We start from the raw sequence: 15,119 nt of genomic DNA on the forward strand, positions 1-15,119 counted from the left end.
CCAAGTTTGGTGACTGTAGCGTCAAAGCCTGGCGAGTGGGAGCGATTTGAAAATGTACCCTGTCAAAGTCTATGGGAAAAAAGGAGGCTTCCGGGGCCCGCCACGGGGGCCCCGGGGGTGGGATCGCTTATAAAAGCACAAGTAACTCGAGTCGCTATAGGTCGAAGAAGTGTAGAAAGTTTGGGGTATGTAGCCCCAAAACTGTAGGAGGAGTAGCGTATAGAAAACGCGGCTAAGAATAATAATAATAAGCTGAAACGCTTTTTGACTATCGAATAACAATATGTTGGCTTTTACAAGCCAACATAATAATAAGTTGAAACAATCCAATAACAGTATGTTGTCTTTTTCAAGCCAATATAATTAGAAGGTATTGACTCATACCCGCATGCAATAATAAATGAAAAATAAATTGGCAGGGAATAACGGGCAGTCATGGTGATCTCATGGAAACTGAATTACCAGTAAGTCTAATTTTGATTTTCCATATCATCACCATGGCGGCCACAAGGAGATATCCAAAATTATAATATTAAGGGGGGACTACTGCCTGAAGGACTTTACGTCCTAAAGACAGATCAGCAGTATTTGAAAAATCTAAGTGGTAATGCTTTTTAAAGGTATGTACACAGGACCAGGTTGCCGCCCTACAAATGTCTTTCAAGGAGGCATCTGCTCTTTCAGCCTGTGATGAGGACATAGCTCTAGGTGAATGCGCTTTTAAGTTAGCTGGACAAGAAACCCCGAGCGGTATAGCAATGGGAAATTGTGCACTTAATCCATCTAGCAATGGAAGATCTAGACAACCTCTTACCTTTGTTCTTACCTGAGAACTGAACCAGAAGACTATCAGACTGTCTAAGGTGTGAAAGGAACTCTCCCTGTTATTTTTGGGTTTATTACAAAAAGACAGGAGAATGATTTCTTCATCTCTGTGGAAGTCAGATACCACCTTGGGTAGAAACCCTGGGTCTAGTCTGAGTACTATCCTATCTTCCAGGAATCTAAGACGCGGCACCTGAGGGGTTAATTGTGCGGATCACAGCCCCCTTTAAGAGATCGGGTGCTGCCAGGCAGCAGGGGGCAGTCATGTACACACTTCTTAGTATATTCTAACTTGAAGCGTCCCCATCACTATGGGAACGCCTCTGTGTTAGAATATACTGTCGGATCTGAGTTTTCACAATTTAACTCAAATCCGATGGTATATTTTAACATAGAGGCGTTCCCATGGTGATGGGCACGCTTCAAGTTAAAATATACCATCGGATTGGAGAAAACTCTGATCCGGTGGTATAATAGGGACTCCTGACTTTACATTGCAAGTCAACGGGGGACGGATCCGTTTGCAATTGCACCATATTGTGTCAACGTCAAACAGATCCATCCCCATTGACTTGCATTGTAAGTCAGGACGGATCCATTTGGCTCTGCACGGCCAGGCGGACACCAAAACGACTTTTTCCTTCAGGTCCGTGGATCCTCCAAAAATCAAGGAAGACCCACGGAAGAAAAAGCAGACACTGATCATGGAACCCGTTTTTGCGGACCGCAAAAAAAAACAGTTGTGTGCATGAGGCCTAATCGGTATTGGAGGAAATGCATAACAGGTTCCAATCCCATGTCGTGGCGAATGCGTCCATCATCCAAGGATTGCCCCTTGTTGTCTTCTGACGCAAACAAGTCTATGTATGGTGTCCCCCATCTGTCTACTATCATCCTGAAGACTTCCCGAGTTGGGGACCATTCTGTTTGGTCCAATGCGTGACGGCTGAGGTAGTCTGCTTCCTGATTGAGAGTCCCTTTGAGATAAGTCGCTGAGATAGACTTCACGTTCCTTTCCGCCCCAGTAGAATATCTTGTTTGAAGGGCTTAGAAGTTTCTCCGATTCTGTTCCTCCTGATGTGAGAGGTAAGCCACCGTCATCGTATTGTCTGACAGGATCCTCAGGTGGTGATCCTGCAGAGTCTCTTCTGCCACCTTTAAAGCTTCCTACACAGCACTCAACTCCCTGAGGTTCGAGGATTGGCTGCTTACTAAAAGGGCCCAAGAACCCTGTTAGTAGGAGTCTCAAATTTTTGCACCCCAGCCTGACTGGCTGGCATCGGCCTTGATCAGGACATACTGCTGTTCACCTTCCACCAGTTTATGGAGGTCTTTACGTAGCCTGGAATGTGAACCTTGCGATCTAGCGACCTCTGTTGTTTGTTCCAGATGTCCAGAATCCAGGACTGCATGGGACGGGAATGCAGCTGACTCCACATTACTGATGGGATACAGGCTGTCAATGTTCCCAGCAAACTCATAGCTTCTCTCACAGAGCAGATCCTCTTCCTCTGAAGGAGAAAATAAAGACCTTTCAAAGACTGAATCTTGTCTGTGGGCAGTAAGGTGGTCTGTGACCGCGAGTCCAGGATGACTCCCAGGAACCGTACTCTGGTCGAAAGTTGTAGGCAGGATTTCTGAGGATTGAAAATCCAGCCCAGCTCTTTTAGAGTGGATAAAAAGGTGTCTAGATCTGTTAGTAATTGGTCTACTGTATCTCCTACTAGTAGGAAGTAGTCTAGATAGGAGATCAGATTCAGCTCTGTCTCAAAAGTGAAACCATCTCTATCACCAGTTTGGTGAATATTCTGGGAGCCGAGGAAATCCCAAACGGAAGTGCTGTAAATTGAAAATGGCAAGTGTTGCCCTGCCGGTCTTTTATGGCGAATCTTAGACATTTTTGAGAGTTGTGGTGGATAAGGATGTGATAATACGTGTCTTAAGTCCACAGTACACATCCATGCATTTTTTTATTAGGGGAATTAGGGATCCCAGGGATTCCATCCTGAATCTCCTGTAGGCAATGTACTTGTTGAGGAATCTCATATTTAGAATCATCCGGAATGACATTTCCTTCCTTTTTGCCAGAGACTGGAATAAAATCCATGCCCTGTTCTGAGACTGGGACCTGAATTACGACCCCTAGATCTATGAGATCTTTGATACTTTGCCAAATGCCGCTCTGAGCTATCCCTGACCCTAGATTTGATATAAAAAAAACTCCTTGGGGGGACTGAAGAACACTATCTTGTAGCCCGCTCTGACTACATCCTGGGCCCAGGGATTTGAGGTATCTTTTCCCAGGCAAATAGAAATTTCTTCAGTCTCCCCCCCCCCCCCCCCACTCTGGCGTCATTGTTTATCGCTGGGTTTACTCTGGGGGTTAAGGAGAAACCCTTTACCTCCTTTGGGGCAACTCCAGTGGCCTGACTTTCCTTTCCCTCTGTAGGATCTCTCTTGGCCCTGAAAGCAACAAAAGGGAATTTTCCTCCTATAAGGTCTATCCTCTGGAAATCCCTTCTTTTTATCTGAAGCTTTTTCAAGGATCTTGTCTAAGACTGGCCCAAAGACACATTCACCTGAAAAAAGTAATAGAACAAAACTTCAAAGTTTTGTCCCCAGACCAGGATTTCATCCAAAGGGCACGTGTCACTTTAGAAAGACCTGTATCTTTGGCAGAAAATCTGATGGACTCAGCGGAAGCATCAGCTAAAAAGGCTGTTGCTGATTTAAGGAGAGGGATAGAGTTTATAATTTCTTCCCTGGGGGTCTTATTCTAACTCGTTCAACCAAAGGTACATAGATTTCGCAACTGAGGTAACAGCGATGTTAGATTTGAGATTAAACAGACGCCTCCCAAGATTTACGGAATAAGCTATCGGCTTTTCTCTCAATGGGGTCTCTCAATTGTGATGTGTCCTTAAAGGGTAACAAGTTTTGACCTTGGCCACTTGTACATCTATCTTGGGTATCTCGTCAAATAGTTTTGACTCTGCCAGATCAAACAGGCGGTTCTTGTACTCTCTGGACACCCCTATCCTCCTCTGAGTGTCTGACCATTCCTCTAAGATCATATCCTAAATGTTTTCGTTAATTGGGAATACTCTGGCTCTTTTTGTCATTAGACCCCCATACATCTCCTGAATAGAGAGAGGTTTTTGAACAATGTCCACCCCCATGGTGGCTCTTATGGCTTTTAGGAGGTCCAACATCTCATCTGTGGCAAAGTAGAATGTTTTACTGCCCTTAGGGATCTCTCCTTCCGAAAGGGGGTCCCCCTCCTCCCACTGCCTGGAAGAGGAAGCATAGTCACCCATGCATTCTGAATCAGAAGAGGAGGGTGGAATTATTTTTTGCCTTTTTGGAGGTAAGGGTCCCTGGTCAGACTCCGAAATCTGGGATAATAAAGCCTTGACCTCCTCCTGAATCATGGAATGAATGGACCTTGTCCCTTAGAGAGACCAGTTCCTCCCGGACAATGTTAGAAATACAATCCTTGCAGATATTTTTAGGATAAGTAACTTTTTGAAACAGGAAATACACTTTGCAGGTTTTTTTTTTGTTTCTTCTGTGCCTCTTTAATTACCTATGAGGCGAGAACAAACCAAAATTAGGAGGATGGGATAAAAAAAAAAATATAATAATAATAATAATAATAATTATATATATATATATATATATATATATATGCACCCCAGTGCAACACACCAGTGTGCAATATCGGTCAGAAGAGGGGGAAATAGCCACTCTCAAACAAGGGTGACCCCATAATCCCCAAATGGTGATTAAATAATACCAGCAGAATAATAAGCAATCCCGGCAGAGAATTTACAGGAGGCATGGAAGAAGCATCAAGCTCTCTGGGGGAGTGCAGCTCAGGACCTGACATCTTGCTCCAGACCACAGATCAGATCCGACACGTGGCTACACTGCTCTGCTCAGCCGGCATTTTTCAAATCTGGACCCCACTGCCGTGCACCGCCCGCCTCTCGCGTCACTTCCTGGACACGCCGGAAGTGACGTGAATCCAAAGCGCATCACACCCCGGGTGCTCACTCCAGCTTCAACCCACCAGGGGCAAGGAGGAGGACGCAACCCCGGGAGCAGGCTGCGGATCAACCAGAGTGAGCCCTCCCATCTCTCCCTGCTCAGCATTGGTACTAGACCACCGGTGAGCAGGGGGACGACACTCAGTCAGATAAGTGTCATGAAACACCTCCCCACCGGAGAGTTCCACGCTCCATGTAAATGTAATATAAAATAAAATCTTCTTTCATCTCTCTGACGAACAGGGAGACCTTTCTCTGCCCTGGCCTCTGTAGGGACAGGAAACACTGGTGTATGGTGGAGGAGGGGGGTGTTTTAACCTTTCTCTGTTCCTGCCCCCTACAGAGATCAATCTCCTTGTGGCCGTCATGGTGATGATATAGAAAGTGCCCTTTCCACCCCCTTAAAATGTTTGTATGGGGTGCTCTTTCCAAAATGGGGTCACTCCTTGGGGTTTTTAATTTCTGGGGACCTCAAGAATCTTTTAAATGCGACATGGCACCTAAAATCAATGTCTGTCAATTCAGGTCAGAAAAATCTTTTTTTTTTTTTTTTTTTTTTTTTTACTCTAGAGCCCTGCTGTGCGCCCATACATCTTTTTTTGAGCACATATGGGGTGTTGCCGTATTCGGGGGGTAATGGGGAACAAAATGTGGGGTGCAGTTTTTCTGGAAAAAAGTGTTTCATAATTCTGTGAAACGCCTGATGGGTCAAAGTGCTCACTACACACCTTGAAATATTCCTTAAAGGGTTGTAGTTTCCAATATGGGGTAACTTTTTGGAGGTTTCCACTGTAGGGCCACCTCAGGGTGTCTTCAAATGCAACATACCTCCCAATTACCATTCTAGCTAAATCCGCTCTCCACTCTGAAACCTGCTGTGCGCCCATACATCAGTTTTTGAGCACACATGGGGTGTTTATGTAAACTCCAGATTCAGGGTAATAGATTTGGAGTTTTGTTTGGCTGCTAACCCTTAACGTGTTGCAAAAAAATAGATTAAAATTTGCTAAAAAACAAACAAAAAAAACACGGAATTAGACTTACCGGTAATTCAGTTTTCATGAATCCACCATGACGGCAACCAATTAAAGATTGACCCCTGACCTCTGTAGGGGCAGGAACAGAGGTTAAATCTTCCCCTCCCACTACCGTTCACCAGTGTGTTACTAGATTACAGTGCTCCATAACCCAATTTAGGATATATATATATTTTTTTTTTTTTGGGGGGGGGGGGTGTTATTGTGCAGTCATGGTGGATTCCTGGAAACGGAATTACCGGTAAGTCTAATTCCGGTTTTACATTTCACCACCATGACGGCAACCAATTAGAGACCTAACAGATCACTTGAATTAAGGGGGGGGGGGGGCTATTGCCTGAAGGACCTTCCTTCCAAAAGATAGGTCGGAGGACCCTGATAAGTCTAATCTGTAGCGTTTCATGAACGTGTTTATACTGAACCATGTTGCAGCCATTCAAATCTGTTCCATTGAAGCACCAGCTTTTTCTGCAGAAGACATGGCTCTAGTGGAATGAGCTTTTATATTGATTGGGCAATTTAGTCCCTGAATCTTGTAGAAATCTAAAATGGTCTGTTTAATCCATCTGGCAATGGATGCCTTCGCTGCCATCTTCCTCTTATTTGTACCCAAAAATTGCACTAATAGGTTATCTTATCTGCTAATCTGAAGTCTTTTGTGACCTCTAGATATTTTGGGACAGTTCTCCTGACATCCAGTGAATGAAATTCTTCCTCTTTCGTTTTTGGGATTTGTGCAAAAAGAAGGTAGTTTAGTTAGAAAACCTGTGTCTAGCCTCATGACTATCCTGTCATCCTGTATGGTAAGATAAAGTCCCCGGATAGATAGGGCCTGTATTTCCCCCAGTCTCTTGGCTGATGATATGGCTATGAGGAAAGCAGTTTTGTGAGACAGATTTAATGGAACTTGTCTCTAGGGGTTCGAGAGGTTAGGGCTTTGAGAACAGTATTTAGATCCCAAGAAGGGAGTCGTCATCTGATTGTAGGTTTTAACCTAGATGCAGCGTTGATGAATCTTTTAAGCCATCTATGGCTGGCCAAGTCAGAATCAAAGAAGGCTCTTAGGGCTGATATTTGGACCTTCAGTGTAGCGGGTCTAAGGCCCAATTCTAGGCCCTTTTGAAGAAACTGAAGAATCTGCTGAATATTAGGTCCTGGGTGATTGGGTGTGACTTTTCCTGTCCAGGAACAGAACCGTTTCCATATTCTCAGATATATGGATGATTCACTTTCTTCCTACTTGCCTTTAGAGTGGATATAAGCTCCTCTGATAGACCTTTGCGTTTTAAAATGTCAGCTTCAGGATCCATGCTGTTAATTTGAAGAATTCTGGGCTAGGATGCGTTACTGGGCCCTGCGCCAGAATGTCTTGCCTGGGGAGAAGGATCCATGGTTGTTGCGGTGATAGTCTCTTCAATTGGGAGAACCAACTCCTTTTGGGTCGGAATGGCGTTATTAGGATCAGATTTGATTTCTCCTGAACGGCCTCCTGTATAACTCTGGGAATTAGCTGGAACGGAGGAAAAGCATAAGTGAGATCCTAATCCCAGGTCTGAAAGAATGCATCTATTGCCTTGGGCTGGTCCCTGGGATTCAGAGAGTAGAAGATTGGAGTTTTTGAGTTGTCTCTTGATGCAAATAGGTCTATAGATGGACAACCCCATTTTTATACAATCAAATTGAAAGCCTGTGTGTTTAACGACCATTCTCCTTGGTCTATCTTTTCCCTGCTTAGGAAATCTGCTACACAGTTTTTGCTTCCCTTTAGATGTATAGCTGATATGGGTTTCACTGTATTTTCCGCCCAGGAGAATATTTTTCCCGACAGATTCCCTAGCTTTACTGACCTTGTACCTCCCTGATGTCTTAGGCAAGATACCGTTATCACATTGTCGGAGAATATTTTTAAGTGCTGGCCCCTCAATTCCTCCTTGGCTACCTTTTAAGGTTTCCAAACTGCTGTGAGTTTGTGATCGTTCAATGACTGAGCAGCCATCTCTGGAGACCAGATCCCTTGATAGATATTTCTTCCGACCTTTGCTCTCCATCCTGTACTGCTTGCATCCGTCTGGATTACTACTGATGGTATTTTTTGCCAGACTACTCCTTTTTCCAATCTTTTTGATTTTAGCCACCATAGGATGGAATTTTTTACATGTCCCGGGATCGGAAATTTGTGGTCTAGTGATGTTTGACATCTGTCCCATTTCCTCAGTAACCAGGCCTGTAGTGGATCTGACACCAATGAACTGCCACGACGCAAGCAGTCATTAATGCTAAGAGACTCATAACTCCTCTGATGGAATATGATCTTTTCCCCAGGAATTTCCTTGTCACTTCCTGTAATACGCCCCCTGAAGAAGCAAGGCGAAACGCGCGTTGGGTAAGGAGCCACTACATCATCCTCTCCGGTCTGTATAGGTCACCACGGTCGGTTTTATCAAATTGTTGTTTGCAGGCGGATTAGCATTGATTCATTGATGTTTATAATTATTGCTTACCGCCCTGCACACCACTAGTGTGGACTTATTGTCCTCCCACTTATATAGCAGTGACCCGTGGTAGTGTAATTAGGACGTTGTGCTTTTTTGCAAGTATTACTGGGACTCATACCACTTCTTGCATTGCTCTCAATCGTCTCTTTACCTGTTGTACCATCTTACCTATCCGATATACCAACTTTCTGGATCGGCTGTTTGGCTCCATGCACTTGTCACTTTACACTCCTGCACTTTTTACCATTAATTGAAACCGCCATATATGTAATAATTTATGTGTTTTTCTACTAATAAAGCATTATCAAATATATATATGTGTGTGACTTTTTAGGTTCTTTTTCACTTCCTGTAATGTTTTTATTCTTTTTAGTGGAAGAAAGGGTGCCTGTCTTATAGAATCTAGGAGTATGCCTAGGAATTTCATCTTCGTGTCTGGTAACAGGAACGACTATTCTTTTTGAATCAGATAATTTTTATTTTATTTTTTAAATCACAAAAAAACAAAGGAAGACAGTCTGCACGGCATACATGCAACAGTTGATGACAAAAATACCATAGCATTACACAATCAGATAAGTAGGTACTCCGATGAGTATCCCAAGTAACATCAACCATGGTACAAGAGGTACATAAAAGCACGTAATCCAGTTACAAAGCATACCTGATACAGAACCGGAATTCCCATCCAATAATTTATAAACAGGAAACCATCCCTCCCTACCCACCTAAAGCCCAACTCCCCCTACCCGAGCGATGGAGCGGATCCGAACTCCAAAATTGGTCAACCTGTTAGCATAACAAAGGCATATCCCTTGGTGTACGCTTCCCATCTGTGTAGCAGACCTCTACACCTTTGACCTACGTAGTACCACACACCTTCATACAGCATACATCCATAGCAAAATAGGATATAGGATATAAACGATTCGCTAACACTTTCGCCAGAATCTTAATATCAGAAGTTAACAATGAAATTAGTCTGTACGAGTCAGGGGATCTGGGATCCTTACCAGGCTTGGGCAGGACCACTACAATAGCCTCTTTCATAGAAGCCGGAAGGTTTCCTGATTGAAGGGATTCATTAAAAAACGACATTAAGTGGGGCATTAGGACACTACTATACTTTTTAAAAAATTATATCGGGAGTCCATCTATCCCTGGAGCTTTCTCATTGGGAAATGATTGTAAGGCCACTTCCATTTCCTTGAGTGTTAAAAGGTCCCTCTAACCCTGCTGCACTTGTCGCGGATAGTCTCGGGATCTCAATCTCTGCAAGATACTTAGTTATATTAGTAGAATCCACCTTCAATTTAGATCTATACAAGGATTCATAATAGGTGTGGAAAACTGACAGAATCTCCTCATCCGCAGTGGCAAGAGAACCATCTGCCCTCTGGATAGCCAAAATTTTGGATGGTCGCTCCTGGGCTCTAATAACTCTTACCAGTAGCCTACCAGAACTTTCCCCCGCCTCAAAGTACTTACAAAAAAACCTGCGATTTTCCGCTGATATCATTAAATGCTGTTTTAAACCCGCCTGAGCCGCTATAAGGGAGTCCTCATTTGCCCTATCAGGTGTATTTACAAACCTCTTCTCCGCCTCCACTACTAAAGCTTGCAGCTTTTTCTGGGCCTCACGAGACTTAGTTTTAAGTCTGCTAATTTTCTGAATATAAAGGCCCCTGGCGTATGCTTTGCAAGTATCCCACACCACACCCACACTTGCCGCCCCGGCATTTTGCGCGTAGAACTCTTTCAATTCCTCCACCATTCCATTCTCCCCATCTACCAATTGTAGCCAGAATGGGTTAAGTTTCCACGTCCCGACCCCAGGGGGACGCCTAATGCCCGGATGTAGTTCTAAAAAAATCAGGGAATGGTCGGATAGACTTCTAGGTAGGTATTTAATTTCCGCCACCAGCGACAACACATCAGGTAAACCAATAGCTAGATCAATCCTTGACGAGTGGCGAGAACTAGAGAAACGGGAAAACTGACGCACATTCGGATTCCTCACCCGCCAGATGTCATGTAGGTCCAGTTCCCGCAACACACTATCAAAGTTAGATTCCCTAATAGCTCCCGACATCCCTCACCTATCCAGCGTTGCTGAAGGGCAAGTATTAAAATCACCTATGATCAGAATAGGGCATTGAGGTAGATTCTCATCATATCTCAATTTCTTTTATTACCTCACTACTGTAAGGAGTGGGAATGTACACTGCTACTAATATAAAGGACCAACAGGTACAGTGGAGACAGACAAATCGACCACTATCTATATAAGACGAGTGACATATAAATGGCAAAGATTTATGCACTAGGACACTTACACTCCTAGAATGAGAGGAGAATATGGAATGAAATGCGTGGCCAATCCACGGCCTTTGTAGGACCGAAGTAGTGTTGGTAGATAAATGAGTCTCTGACAGACAAAATATAGCAGGATTAAAGTGTCGTAGTGCCATAAACATCACAGCACGTTCATTTGAGTCACCTAAGCCCCTCACATTCCATCCTATTATCTTAAGTGTATTCGCCATAGTACCACAAAATATATTTACCATCCACGCGCACCACAGCCATCACACATGTCAGCTCTGCACCACTCCTACACCACAGAAGTATTCGGACCCCACTCCATCGCTCAGCCTATCCATTCCCAACCCCAAAAACTAACCTAAAAACAAAACCACTAGCGGCAAGGTCATGATCCTTACCCTGAAAAACCCCACCAGTAGGGCGAAAAAATTTCCCTACGGTCGGCCATACATATGGCGGAACATTTGTCATAGGAAAACCCATGTAAGAATGTACACACAGAATGGGTTACCCATGCTGACCTGCCCACATGTATGTGAATATGCAGCATACTAAACACAGTCAAAGTTTGGGAGGGGGGTGGGGTTATGGGTTTATTTGTTTATGGAGAATATCTGTAATCACATTGGAGATAGCTTTGATATCTGTGTCTTTATGTAGACTCGTTCTATGTCTTTACAGATATATGTCTTATTATGTGTATATCATATATATCTTTTATGACTGATATTGTATATGACAGTGGTCTACAAAAGGTCATGTGATTGTTGTAAAAAATGAATGAAAATTGATAATAAAGAAACATCCGATTTAAAAAAAACACAGTCAAAGTGCATAAACATAGTTAAACAGTTTCAGGTGACACCCACAATTTGCCACCGGAGTAGCGTAAGGATCTGCAGACCCTACATATAAAACTCAAATAGTATAAACAAAAGGTCATAAAAAAAACAAAAACAAACAGACAGTGATAAGGACCGACCAGTACACAAAGCATTAATATGCAGAACATATCAAACATGTCCCTGAACATATTTGTCATATCTCACGTGCTCCAACACTAGAATAGGCAGGACGCTCATCCCACAGATGCAGAGTTCTTCAACAAAGGCTCATTACTGTCGATCCACTGCGCCGCCTCCAGGGGGGTGTCAAAGAAGCAAACTTCTCCATGCGCCACTACGCAGAGCTTGGCCGGATACATCATGGAGTACGGGATTTGTAGATTCCGAAGGCGTCTTTTCACATCCAGGAACTTGACTCTTCCGTTGGACCTCTGCCGAGAAGTCTGGATAGATCGCAATTTTGCTTCCATTAATCAGCAGCTCCGGATGATCTCTTGCTTTCTTAAGTATATTGTCCCTGTCCCTGAAGTGTAGCAGCTTCATTAGAACTGGACGTGGTGGGGCCCCTGGTGGCGGAGCGCGAAATGGCACTCTGTGTGCCCTTTCAATAGCAAACATCCTGGATAACAAGTCCTTGCCAAATTTAATTGCAATCCAATCTTCAAAAAAGGATACTGGATCAGGACTTTCAGCTTTCTCCGGGACCCCCACCAACCGGAGATTGTTTCTTCTTGAACGAATTTTTAGGTCATCCGCTTTAGACATCAACAGGGTTACATTATGAATAACCCTGCCCAGATCTCTTAACAGGAAGCAGTTGATCCTCTACTGTGCTCACTCTGGTTTCAACCTCAGTCATCCTATCAGTGACTTTTTTAAGGTCTTGGCGGAGAAAGGAGACTTTCTTGCAGGCTTCCCATATTAGCAGTGAGGAGAGCAAGTGAGTTGTTGCTTTGTTGGACTGCCTTAAATATAATCTTTAAAAGTAGGCTCACCAGTAATTTCATCAGGTTGTCTCATCATTGTGTGCTGAGGACATTCCGATGCAGGGCCACTAGGTGGAGCTGTTGGAACAGAGGCTGCAGCTCCAGCCATTTCCTCTGCTTGTGACTGCTCATGATCAGGTCCCAGTGTCGGCCATGCTGAGGCTTCTTGCCTCACATCCGTCTCCCCTGATGCAGCGATGGACGATGCAGGCATCTCAGATGGAGGTAAACTTGTAGTGGAGCGGGCATATTTACCCAGGCGAGCCACCAGTTCCACGGCCCGCACCTCCGATGCGGCGCCATTTTGCTTGACCGGCGTGGACGTGCCGGCCTCCCTCTCATTTCTACCAGTGCGTGTCATGGCTCACTGTATAGGGTCCGCACTCTCCGGTGCCCCTCAGTAAAAATTAGAGCAGCGGCGCTTGCTGCAGAGATAGGATTCCACAGGATGGTAGACGGCAGTTCAGGAGCTCTCCTCAGGCACGTCCGCCCACATGCCCAACCAGGCCACGCCCCCAGGAACGACTATTCTTGATTTATCATCCATCCTAGATAGTTTAACAGATGGCAAAATCTGTTTAGATCTGCTTCCATTTGATGTTTTGAATCGGATATATATATTTAAAAAAAATCGTACAGAAAAGGGACTGTAGTTAGTCCTTCTTTCCTCAGAAAAGCCACATTTCCACTACCAGCTTGGTGAAGACTCTGGGTGCAGAGGAGATTCCAAAGGGGAGGGCAATAAATTGAAAATGTACTGTGTTCCCCATAGGGTCTTTTATGGCAAATCTTAGGTATTTTTGAGACTGAGCTTTGATCAGGACCTGACAGTGCGCATCCTTTAAATCGTGCACATTAATGCGTTCTTCCCTATCAGTGGGATGGCACTGCTCATTGATTCCATTTTTAATTTTCTGTATATTATATGCCTGTTTAGGTCCTTTAAGTTTATTATGGTTCTGTAGGAACCACTGGGTTTTCTTACAAGGAACAGGTTTGAGTAATATCCTTGTCCCCACTGAGACTGAGGTACCTGAACAACTACTCCTAAATTTATGAGTTCCTGTACACCTGCTCATATATTTTTGGGGAGTATATTTGAGGAATGGCAAGTAATGCGGAACCTTGATGGAGGGGGAGAGGAAAATTCTATTTTGTACTCCTCTTTTATTAGGTTTTTGGCCCAGGGGTTTGAAGTTATTAACTCCCACTGAGGAACAAACCCTTTTAGTCTCCCCCTATCCTGGCGTCATTGTATTCGTATAGTTAGTCTGTATTCTTATTTTGGGGATTGAGGAGATAACCTCTACCATGCCCCCCTTTCTGGTAACTCCATCGTCCTGTTTTACCCTTCCCCCGATAAGACCTTTCTTGAATTGGGGGACGAAAGGGCAATTTCCTCATGGGGGGGGGGGTCTCTCTTCAGGGAACCCTTTGGCCTTTTTCTAGTATCTTGTCCAGGGCTGCCCCAAACACATACCTCTCCGGAGAAGGGGATTGAACATAATTTCATTTTAGACATCTTATCTCCTGCCCAGGACTTCATCTAGAGTGCTCTCCTAGCGGCGTTTGATAATGCTACGTCTTTGGCCGAAAACCTGTTTCCGCAGAAGAGTCTGCTAAAATTCTAGTAACTGACCGTAGTAAGGGAATAGACTATTATTACTTCTCTTGGGGTTTTATTAGCTAGATGTTTCTCTAGTTCATTCAGCCAGAGGTACATTGACCTGGCCACTGATGCAGCTGCAATATTAGTTTTTATACTATACATGGCTGCTTCCCAGGATTTTCACAAGAGGCCATCGGCTTTTCTCTCCATCTGGGATCTTTTAACTGAGTGGAATTCTGAAAGGGTAGCTTTTTTTTTTTTTATTATTATTAACTTTTGCCACCTGTATATCGATTTTTGGAATTCCATTAAAACCTCTGACTCAATGGGATCAAATGAGAGTCTCTTTAGAGATTTCAAGTCTCTTTTCTGGGTTCACCCATTTATCCATTACCATCTCTTTAATGTATTCATTAATGGGGAAGACTCTAGATCTTTTGGCCTTAAGTCCACCAAACATTTTCTCTTGTACCGAATGGGGTTTCTGAATATCTTCTATCCCCATTGTATTTCTGACAGCCTTTAAAAAGGTCATTCCATTTCCTCAGTGGAGAAATAACATTTTTTTGATTCCTCTACCACCTCTACTTCTGATGAGGGATTTTCATCATCACATATTTTGGACGAGGAAGCTTCATCTTCCAACCCCTCAGATTCTGAGGAGGAACCCTTTGCTAATTTCTGGCGTTTGGGAGGTTAAGGTCCAACGGTCTCCTCGCGGAATGATGCAAGAGAAGACTTGACTTCCTTGTGGATCATAGATTTAAATTCCTGCATAATAGATGGTTGTTCCTCTCTTACAATTCCCACAATACACTCCTTACAGAGCGGTCTTCCGCTGTCCTCACCGCTGTAGGGGCAGGAACACACTGGTGAATGGTGGCGGGAGGGGGAGATTTAACCTCTGTTCCTGTCCCTACAGAGGTCCGAGGTCAATATCTAATTGGT

This window comes from Bufo gargarizans, chromosome 2 (genome assembly GCF_014858855.1).
Source record: "Bufo gargarizans isolate SCDJY-AF-19 chromosome 2, ASM1485885v1, whole genome shotgun sequence".
Classification (NCBI taxonomy): domain Eukaryota; kingdom Metazoa; phylum Chordata; class Amphibia; order Anura; family Bufonidae; genus Bufo; species Bufo gargarizans.